The sequence below is a fragment of the Rhagoletis pomonella genome, unplaced genomic scaffold (assembly GCF_013731165.1).
Source record: "Rhagoletis pomonella isolate Grant_MI unplaced genomic scaffold, Rhpom_1.0 Rhpom_scaffold_00007, whole genome shotgun sequence".
Classification (NCBI taxonomy): Eukaryota; Metazoa; Arthropoda; class Insecta; order Diptera; family Tephritidae; genus Rhagoletis; species Rhagoletis pomonella.
This window is the reverse complement of record NW_023458561.1, coordinates 27,435,010-27,445,298: the sequence shown is the minus strand read 5'-3', so window position 1 is coordinate 27,445,298 and position 10,289 is coordinate 27,435,010. Positions and strand designations below refer to the sequence as shown.

Below are 10,289 nucleotides of genomic sequence, written 5' to 3'. Positions count from 1 at the left end.
TGCCTATTTCTCGTTGTTCGCTTTGTGTTGCCGCAGTATTCGCCACAATATTTAGCTAGCAATTTCAACAAGAAAACAAAAAGGACAGGGTCGCATTTATCTTGCTATGCTTTTTTGCAAAATATGTACATGGGTTTCGATGTTGCATATATTGCAGCGATAGGAATTGTTGTTTCCCATGTATTTTGTTGTTTCTGTGTGTTTGCAAGTTACGCAATCCATGCTATGTGCAACGGCTTTGCAAGATTTCGTGAATACTCCTATTGTATTTACCCATATTGCATTGCACAAATACTTCTGGAATAACACGCACACACACACAAACACACACACACACCACATGTGCACGCATTGTACGCACTTTAATTTGTTTGTCTGCGGCTATTTGACCGGTCGGTCGGTCATCTGAAATTGCTTTTTTCTCTTGCGGCGACTGCTGAATTATGAATAAATTGTAATAAGTAGATACGTAATTTTTCGCCCTTTTATTTTCCGATTACTCAGTACAATAATTGTGATAAAACATCACATTGCGATTGCAAAAAAGCCCATTTGTGTATTCTTATTTAAATAGCATGCAATCGCGAAAGTCAGCAAATTACAAGGCTAATTGGCCTGTATTGACATTTCAGCGATTTTTTTTTTATGTTTTTATGGTGCCAGCTTTAAAAAACTCTTTTGCGAGTGCATGTTTTATTTATTTATTTTTTTGTTAGCATGTGTATGTATTTCAGAAACTAAGTTATCATACAAAAAAAAAAAAAAAATTTTAATGCTCAAACTCTTTGGTTTTTTTTATGACCCAGTTTGCTTCAGGATGATTTAGTCCAGCTTTTTCTTCAAAAGAAATATTTCATTCTTGCTCGGTGATTAGTATACGAGTATAGGACCATTCAAAAACCAATAGTGGTTTTAGTTCCTTGGGTTTTTCATTTTCCTTTTCATTCAGCGGGAGCTGTAACTAACCCTGGGATTCAGTAATTCATTCTCATCTCAAGTCACTAAATTTGAGACTAGCAATTAATGACTATTTTTGTGACTTGACATGATTTGGGTATTCGGTAGGAGAGAGTCGCAAAAAGTTCGCCAAAAATGTGTGGTGAAAACAAACACAGACAGTCAACTTATAGCGCTTACTTATGTATGCCTTTTTCCCACGCTGCTGAAAGAGTCGCAATGGCCGCGAGGTCAAAGTACTAGGCTGCCGGTCGAGAGATCCTCCTCGGGCGCAGAGGATTTTTTATTTAGTATTTTGTCTTTTACATAATCTTTAGAGATAAATATTCGTATTTAGTTGGCACTTTTTAAACGATAAATGTCATTTGCCACTGTGGCAACAAGCTTCGACTGCAATAGTTTAATATCTCCTTCTCTATAAATTAGCTGAAGTATTATAAAATAATTAAAGCTTTCCGTAGATCACTTAAATTGCTTTTGGTTTGATTCTAACGATTGTCCAAAGATCACGTAGTGGTTAAATTTAAATTTTCTTCATACACTTGAGGGCGAAGAACGGCTCTTATGCTGCATGGATTACACATGCTGTAGAAACAAAATATTTTTTGTTCTCTTGCTATTTATAAAGATAGCATGTGTGGAAAAAAATAATAAGAATATTTGCTCCCAAAGCAAAATAATATGCGAAAACCGGGTGAATGGTAGTGACTTCAAGCAAAATAAAAAAAAATTCTAGTCCAGTAGCCACAAATCAATCCAAACAAAGGCATATTATACTCGCACATATACATATTTTTAGATTCCCAGCTGTTGAAGTGCGAAAGCGAATAGCAGTGAAAACTGAAAGAGAAATACTTGAAAAGCAAAATATATGTAGCTATGAAGTGTTAAGCGAAGAGCTATAAAAATCATTATGGTTATTGCTATTCATTTTTTATTTGTGCAAGTATTGCAGAAAGATATGAGTATCGCAGAAATATCGTGGCTTTCTTTAAACAAAGCGACTATTAAAAAACTGAAAAGTAATAAAATTTAGGCGAGGCGTGAATGAAATGTTTAATGATAGAACTGAAATAAAGAAATCTATAAAAGTAAGACACATACATACATATAGTAGGGCCAAAAAATATATAGCCACACCACTTATTTACAAGTTTTCAAAATTTGGTTTTTTGTTATTTTTTTATAAAAATATAGTTAACTTAGAACAAAACACCCGTTGTACGTTTTGCAATATTAAAAGGGTCAACAAAAATTTCAAGTTTTTTAATTCCATTTCTTAGAATGATTTTGAGTACATGTTTGAGGTGGCTAAAAATTACCATGGATTTTTTTTAGATTTTGTTGTCGAGTTGGCATCCACATAACTAATAACAAATATTTATTTTTTTACATCTTCGACCAAAATAATTCTAAAAAATCAACGGTAATTTTTAGCTATTTGAAACTTGCACTTTAACCTGCAAAATCTGTCTAAAAGATCTAATAAAAAACTCGAAATTTTTACGAAATTTTGTTTTTGAATTTTGTTTGTTAAATTTTGGAATATCTAAGTTTGAAAATTGCATATAGACAGTTTTTGTTAAAAAATGAAATATGTATATCTCTTAATGTATATAAAAAAAAAAACTCTCAAAAGTGGTGCGGTTATAATTTTTTCGACCACTGTATATGTATATGTGTCTATAAACACAAGATTTCTTTGCCTATAAAAAGATAAACTCTTTGCCTATAAAAAGATAAACTCTTTGCCTATAAAAAGATAAACAAAATAGCAAAAAAGAAGCCAAAACATACGCACAGTTGCAAAAAAAGAAAAAAAATTACAGTAACAACTAAAAAGAGATATGCACACAGTGGGTAAAATTAATACACTTATATACAAATGCCTGCAAATATACTTCTTGGATAAGACCTTCTCTTCGGAAGCTGTATCTGAAGGTCTTTAAATAGTTCAGCAATTTGAAGGCAGATGAGCAGAAATGGAAATCAAATAAAGAAAAAAGTCGCCACAGGCATGTCATTTTAAATTTACGGAAATTTTCCTCTTTCAAGGAAAGCCTCGTAACTCTTCAAGCCTCGTCGCTTCAAAAGATCAAAAAGAAGGGCTCGTGTAAGATTTTTTTTCTTCCTATTTTGCCGACTGGATGCATGTGTACAAGCAGCACAAAGCGTAGAATTGGATATGAAACAAGCAAAGGAAAACTATAAAAAATACATCAGAAAAGTCGTTACAAAAATTAGCACACAAAAAATGTGCATAAGACACTAAAAAAAAAAATTGCTGTCACAAGTTCGCATCCATCCCGCATCACGCAAAACCCATCCAAACACCCTTGAAACAGAGGAAAAAACATGTGCGTCATTTACATACAAACATGCTGGACCACATTTTGAGTTGGCGGTGGATTAAGCGTCGCCATACTGCTCCGTTGCACGAACTTTACGCACGCGTGCAATGCATGCCACACGAGCGCACTATATACACTCTAAAAAATCTGTTTAAAAATGCGACTAAAAATCGGGTGTATTTTTGTTTATTTTTTAAATTTTTTGGTAAATTTATACGATGAATATGTATTTTTCTCGTTTACACATTTTCGTGTGTAAAAATCCTTTTTGCTAGCGGCTTTACATAATTCTACGGGCGAAATCAAACAGCGGAGTGTATTTTGTAGTTTTACACACTTTCTTAGTAAATTTACGCACACCACAGTAGCTATATTACAATCTAAAAAGTCCGAAATTCAAACAAACTATTCGCTGAATAATCGAGCATGAAATTTTGCGAATAATAAGGTAGGAAATCAGTAACCTACCTTTAAGCTAGGAAATCTACACAATTTTTTTTTTAGAGTGTATTGGAAGGCGTGCCACAGGCGTGGATGCAACGTGCTATCAAGTGGCTTAAGTCGGAGTCGCAACAACGACAACAGCAACGCCAGCAGTGGTGACGGCAAAAGTGCGAAAATTTTGTAACAATTTGCATTTCTCTGGGTATTTTTTTTGGGGGGGAAGACATTTTTTCATTGCTTGCCAAGTTGCCCTTTTTTATTTTATCTCCCGCTTGTGCTACACTTGAGCCTTTGATTAATTGCGCGTGCGCGTAGGGAATTGTTTGTTTTAAGTCCTCAAAGTTAAGACACTTTTTTTGTGGGTTCGTTTGCCTTATTTGTTTGCTTTTGCTTTCGTGATATTTTTTCTGTTTCTTTGTAATTTTTTATGCTTCCTTGTCAGTTAAAGCGAATTTTTATCGCCTGTGACAGTTTGCGAACTAACAAAATTACGCATTTACTTTTTTTCGCTTTGGCTCTGGGCTTTCAACGGCTTCACTCAAATTGGGCTTTAATATACTGTCACTTTCGTATGCCATTTGTGTTGCGAAGCTGCTTTTGTAAAGGGGAAGTTCACTCATAAAGTCCCTCTTATTTGAGAGCATGGTAATTTATTTAATTTAAATTGAGTAGGTAACGTGATGTCTCTGCTTCTTGGCCCAATTCAACTAAGCACGCAAGTCGTTTCTCTTCTGCGCTACGACCAGCGAGAACTATGCCGAATACTTTCTGAGCTAGCACATCGGTATGCTTTCCAATGACATTTCCAGGCCGGCGGAGCCATCTATCTTTAATTTATGGATCTTGAAAGCCTTGTTAACGGAATAGGTTATGTTTTTCTGGAAAAAATTGAGTTGACCCTTTTTCGAACAAAATCTAGTATGTAGTGCTAACTTGACACCATCCACCATTGACGACAGAATTGAGATATTGAAAATGTTACAACGGCATTAATTGTAGCTTTTTTGTTGTAAATTTGTTGTGAAAAGAAAAAAATTGTAGCTAGGTGTCAAGCACTACATACCATTTTTTCTTAAAAAACGAGAGCTACAAATTTTTTCTTTCCACAACAAATTTTAAAGCTAAAAGCTACAATTAATGCCGTTGTAACATTTTCAATATCTCAATTCTGTCGTCAATGGTGCATGGTGTCAAGTTAGCACTACATACTAGATTTTGTTCGAAAAAGGGTCAACTCAATTTTTTCCAGAAAAACGAAAGCTACAAATTTTTTCTTTCCACAACAAATTTTAAAGTTAAAAGCTACAATTAATGGCATAGTAACATATTGGATATCTCAATTCTATCGACTAGGTGTATGGTGTCAAGTTAGCACTACATACCATTTTTTCTTAAAAAACGAAAGCTACAAATTTTTTCTTTCCACAACAAATTTACAACAAAAACACTACAATTAATGCCGTAGTTAACTTTTCCAATTTCGAAAAGTGTAGTGCTAACTTGACACACGTCCAGCATGCAGCCTGTAATGATTGTATTCATTGGCATTTGTGCTGACATACGACCGATGAGCGGTGACTTCTCGCCCGTTTCCGGATGAAAGGCTGAATCGTAGATATACTTGGCATGCCAGAGCTCGTGCAGCGTGCTCACCTCGCTGGATACATCTTTGCCGGCGCGATAATTTTTGACTATGCGGTGTGCACGTTCCAATTCGGTGCTGCTCGCCAGCAAGTTGAGTGGATTGGTGAGCAGAAAGAAGTGTTTGTAACGTCCAAGGTAGGTGCTCTGGTCAAACTTCGGCTGGTCGATGTCTTTTGTTAAAGTGGACATTGTATTTGGCGAAACGAAAATATCAGAATTTTCTGATATGCGAGGAATGGGGTTTTCCTGACTTTCAATTTTTGATTAACTTTTTATTTTTGATTGTGTGAAATTGGCGTTTTATAATTTTTTATAATATTTCTAAGTAAATTTAGTACTCGACAACAAGGCAATCAGCCTTATCCCAAGTTTCGCCTTAAAAAAGATTTACCTGAAAAGTTCTCATCCGCCCATAGCAAATACGCGGAAACAAAAAGTGAATCGTGAACCGGCTCGGGTAAGATGAAACTCATGATAAAGCTGAAGGTGAATTAATTAGGTGGCACAGGAGTGGAGATATTTGATTTGGCTCATATTTCCACAAAGAATATAGTCGATAGAAGGCGCGGGGTCGATATATGTCGAAAATCTGCATCTATTATTTGATTGGGTTATATTTATAATACGTATTAGGGTAGTTCTTGTAATAACAACATATACAGGCTTATCATTCAGTTTCATTTTCCCTAAACCGGCTCACTATTCACTTTTTGTTTCCGTGTATTTACTATGAGCGGAATACAAATTTTCGGGTAAATTTTTTTTTCGGGCGAAACTCAGGATAAGGCAGATAAATTTTGTATAGGGTAAAATTGTAAATAGGTGAAGTAATAAAACAGCTTTCTCGCTTTATTTTCTTAATTTTCTTAACATTCGACTATCTTATAGAAGTTCTTAATGGTAAATTGTGAAATAAAATAGTATAAAATGTTTCTTCTCGCTCTAATTACTACACCTGGTATATTTTAACCATATGGGGCACCCATATATTTTGCTGTACGCACAAAATAGAGATATCCACAAAAAATGTCAAACTTTCAATAAATTTTTAGTGGTCGCTACCAGAATGTGAATCTTTTTATCGTACAAATTCGGCAAAATTCGCGCTTGAACTACGATAAATTTGGAACATTATTGAAACTTATTCGTATAAATTCATTAACTCGCTGAGTTATAGCTAGTAAAAATTTTGTATTTTTTTTTGTGATGTAAAAAAATTTTTAATTGTTCAAACCCTCCCAAAATTGACAAAATAAAGATATGCCCCATAGTGCAGATATTTTTAAGGACCACCTTGAGATGTATAAAATACTTACATGAAAGTGAAGTCGAAATATTTGCAGAACCCGTATTTATGGTCCGCTTTGGATGAACCAAATCGTTTGTTTCAAAAATATTTTTAACTACTCTGATTTCTTAAACGACGAGACGGTTCTTTATTATTGCAAGAATGAGGGGAATTATTTATCGTCGTTTAAAGTACAAAACCGCGTATCGTCATTCTGCAAAACCGCGTAACTGACATTGGCTGCCAAAAACTGGATTTGCTCACACATGCTCTTGGCTCAATCATTATCCATTCGTCCTGAAATATACTAGCCAGAAATGCGATTACTTTATAAAAAAGAGAACCACGTCGAAATATGAGTGTTTTTACGCTCTAGAAAATATATTCTACAACTTCACATACGCGGTTTTGCATTTTGCTGATACGCGGTTTTGCACTTTAAACGACGTTATGTATTTGATGTTTTTTGTTTCGAAATATTTTACCGTATCTAGGGGGTAACTAAAGATGTGTTTAGATAATATTTACCTCTGAATCTAGTTCACCAATAGCCGAGATATTTTTAAATGTATTATTTATTGATATAATAATTCCATAATCGCCTTTTTAATAATAAATTTAATTACTGTCTTTTCAGGTACGTTCATACTTTCTGGTGAAATTGGCTCAAAATATGGTATATATTTTACTTTCAAGAATACTCATATGTTCATATGTAAGTCCAGAAATTTAAATCAAAGTAGCTGCGCTCCTTATCTAACAGAAAATAAATTCATTACTCTATCAAAAATTAAAGGCTTAATGCTCAAAACAATGATGAGGATAGAAAACAGGGCCTAAATCTTGGCATTCTTAATGAATACTATTTTCAAGCCGGCACACAGTGTATCATTTCCATATTCTAGAAAAGATTAATTACATTATTTTATGTCGCCAAATTTCAAAACAACGTCAAGAATTTTTTTAGAAATGCCTGATAAAGATGAAACAATAACAACTAAAAAATTTAAATCAAAGTGTATGGCGGGACGGGGTTTGATTTGGAAAATTACTGAGGGCAATAATATTTAAACTTGTATATTTAAAACTGAATCTCAATGTTTAATTTGTCGGTGTTATGTGATTTATGCAACAATTGCTAAAATATCATTTTGGTCTTATTTTTTTTAGGTATGATCCTTTTAATGAATATGCATTTTTGGGAATTTAGTAAACTAGGACTGAGTATTTCAGTTAAAGTAAAACGATGTTGACTTAGACTTATTTTTAGCAAACTATTATTTTTATTAGACCCGAAAACTCGTTATCCGCCACTATTCGATAAAGTTTATATCTCAGTTTATTTGCCACTCCTCTTAGACTTGAAACAACACAATTTTTGGCTGCTGGAAAGTGCAGGTTTTGATGAAATTTTCTTTTTCTGGCCTACTGGGAATTTCATTTTCTTCGAGTAATTCATTTGCATTTTATCTCGGTCGAGACAAATTCTTGTATTTTTGCTTTGAATAGATGAAGCCTGATTCATTACATTTCCAATGGTATCCCATTTTTGTAAATAGAGCAAGAAATATTGAACTTATAACGGAATTATGTTGACCCAACTTGACTTTTTTGTCGATATTTTCCACGCCAATAATTAAAAAAAAAATATATTTATTTTTAAGTCCATTTCTGTCAGTTTGTCAGTCCTGTTATAGGGAAATTCTAAATATAAATTTTAGGCATTTTAGCGTTTGTAATTAGTTAAATATTTCAGTTTTTGCATTTTTTAAAATTGCAGTTATATAATAGGGTGGCGTGACAGTAACTATAAATTACCAATTTTTTGTAAAAAGCTTCGCCTATCTTATAACGTACCCTGTGCAAAACTTCATTAATCTATCTTCAATAGTTTTCGAATGACAGAATTAAAAGCAGCTAGATGGGTCAAATCTTACACTGTGCGGCAGCTTGAAAATCCTCAACGAGGAGAAGGTTCATTGCTAACGTTAGAAAGAGTTGCCACGTTACGTCTGTCTAGTGGCAACGTATTGAAGAGAACTGATTTTAAAAATTATTTTTCTAAAGAGGGCTTGATTAAATAAAAGAGATATTACAATATGGGTGTCAAACAAAAGACATTTAAGAAAGCTCACTTTCCAAAATTTTGCCAGCTGTTTGCATAATTAAATTCGATTAAATCAGTATAATAATAATAAATAAAATAAAGTTGGCAATCGATAGACTCTATGTTACGTAGGCGGATTATCGAAACCTACGTGCCCGTTAAGATGAATTCAATTCAATTTAATTAAGTTCGAAATCGAAATGGTTTTGAAAAGGCTTAATTTCTAACAAACATATAGGAGAGTTGCCACCTATTTTGAAAGTCAAATTCAAGTTGAATTAGAGGAACCGAGTAGTTGAAATTTGTATAAAAAAATGAGTGTCAGAAGAAATAGGTCTGAGAAGGTTGTGCGTAGTTTAAAAATATTTCGAAAAGAGTTGCCACCTGTTTGAAAATACGAAATTAATTTTAATTATACCCAGGTTAAATAAAATGTGGGTGTCAAACATTTAGAACATTTAGAGTGTTTTTAGGTTTAAAAAGTTGCCACCTATTTCCAAACATAATTAAATTCAAATTATTTAATATGTTAAATGAACATTACAGTATGTGTATCAGTCAAAATTTTCTTGAAAAGCCTTCATTCCTAAACTACTTGTAGGAAGGTTGCCACCTGTTTTAAATTTTGAATTCAACTTAGATCAAGCGAATCAGGTGATAAATATATGTATAACAATATGGGTGCCAGATGAAAGAGCTTTAAGAAGGTTGCGGTTGAAAAATATTTTGTGGGGGCTGGAAAAATTCAAAATGTTTGCTATTTGTTTGAATGGATTCAATTATTTTGAGTTTTAATAAAATAAATTACTTCTAATGTAATACGCAATATATTCAAACACTCAGCGAAGCGAGTGGGGAAAAACCAGTAGTGGCATAAAACTCAAAAAACACAAATTTCTTTTTTATTTTTCAAGTTAAGATTTTAACAATTTTTATTGGAGATATTTTAAAGCATTCAACAGTTTCAAGTTTGTCGTGAGGCCACATTTTTTATATACTAACTATGCCATAAAAATAAACATTCTTGAACTTCGCCAAAAATGGACACTCGTTAAATAGTTGAAGTTAAACATAGCAAAGAGAAGTCAAAGCTTACAATGACATGCATACTTAAATACAAGGTATACCTTTTTAGGCCAGTTGCGATAAAACAATGTCCAAACAGTCAAGAGTTTGAACGTTAGCAAAATACCGGCCGGCGAAAAGTTAATTTGCAAACACGTACAACAAGTATTGAATAACTAATAAAGCGAAAAGGTATAAAAATTGTTAATAAAAATATATTTTTTTTTACCATGAAAATGGAAGTCATTGAAATATGAAGTGACTACTTCTGAAGAGTTCACTTACCTTTGTCCATAACAGCACCAGCTATTTACCTACGTATCTAGCATAAATCGTAGGCATTCGTATGTATGTACGATGTGTTAGCGCGAAATATGTAATTTGTGAAATTTTGAGTTAATACGCTTTTGAAGATGTGTAGATGAAGCATATA

At 33.3% G+C, this 10,289-nt stretch overlaps 1 long non-coding RNA gene across 1 annotated transcript in view; it reads left to right on the top strand.

Moving 5' to 3' along the window:
* The window catches only part of LOC118743679, a 135,703-nt gene extending 128,315 nt beyond the window's left edge, over positions 1–7,388 (top strand). The window contains exon 3 of the long non-coding RNA XR_004993488.1: positions 7,322–7,388. This is a non-coding gene — a long non-coding RNA (uncharacterized LOC118743679). The remainder of the gene's footprint in view (positions 1–7,321) is intronic.
* Positions 7,389–10,289: the final 2,901 nt, after the last annotated feature.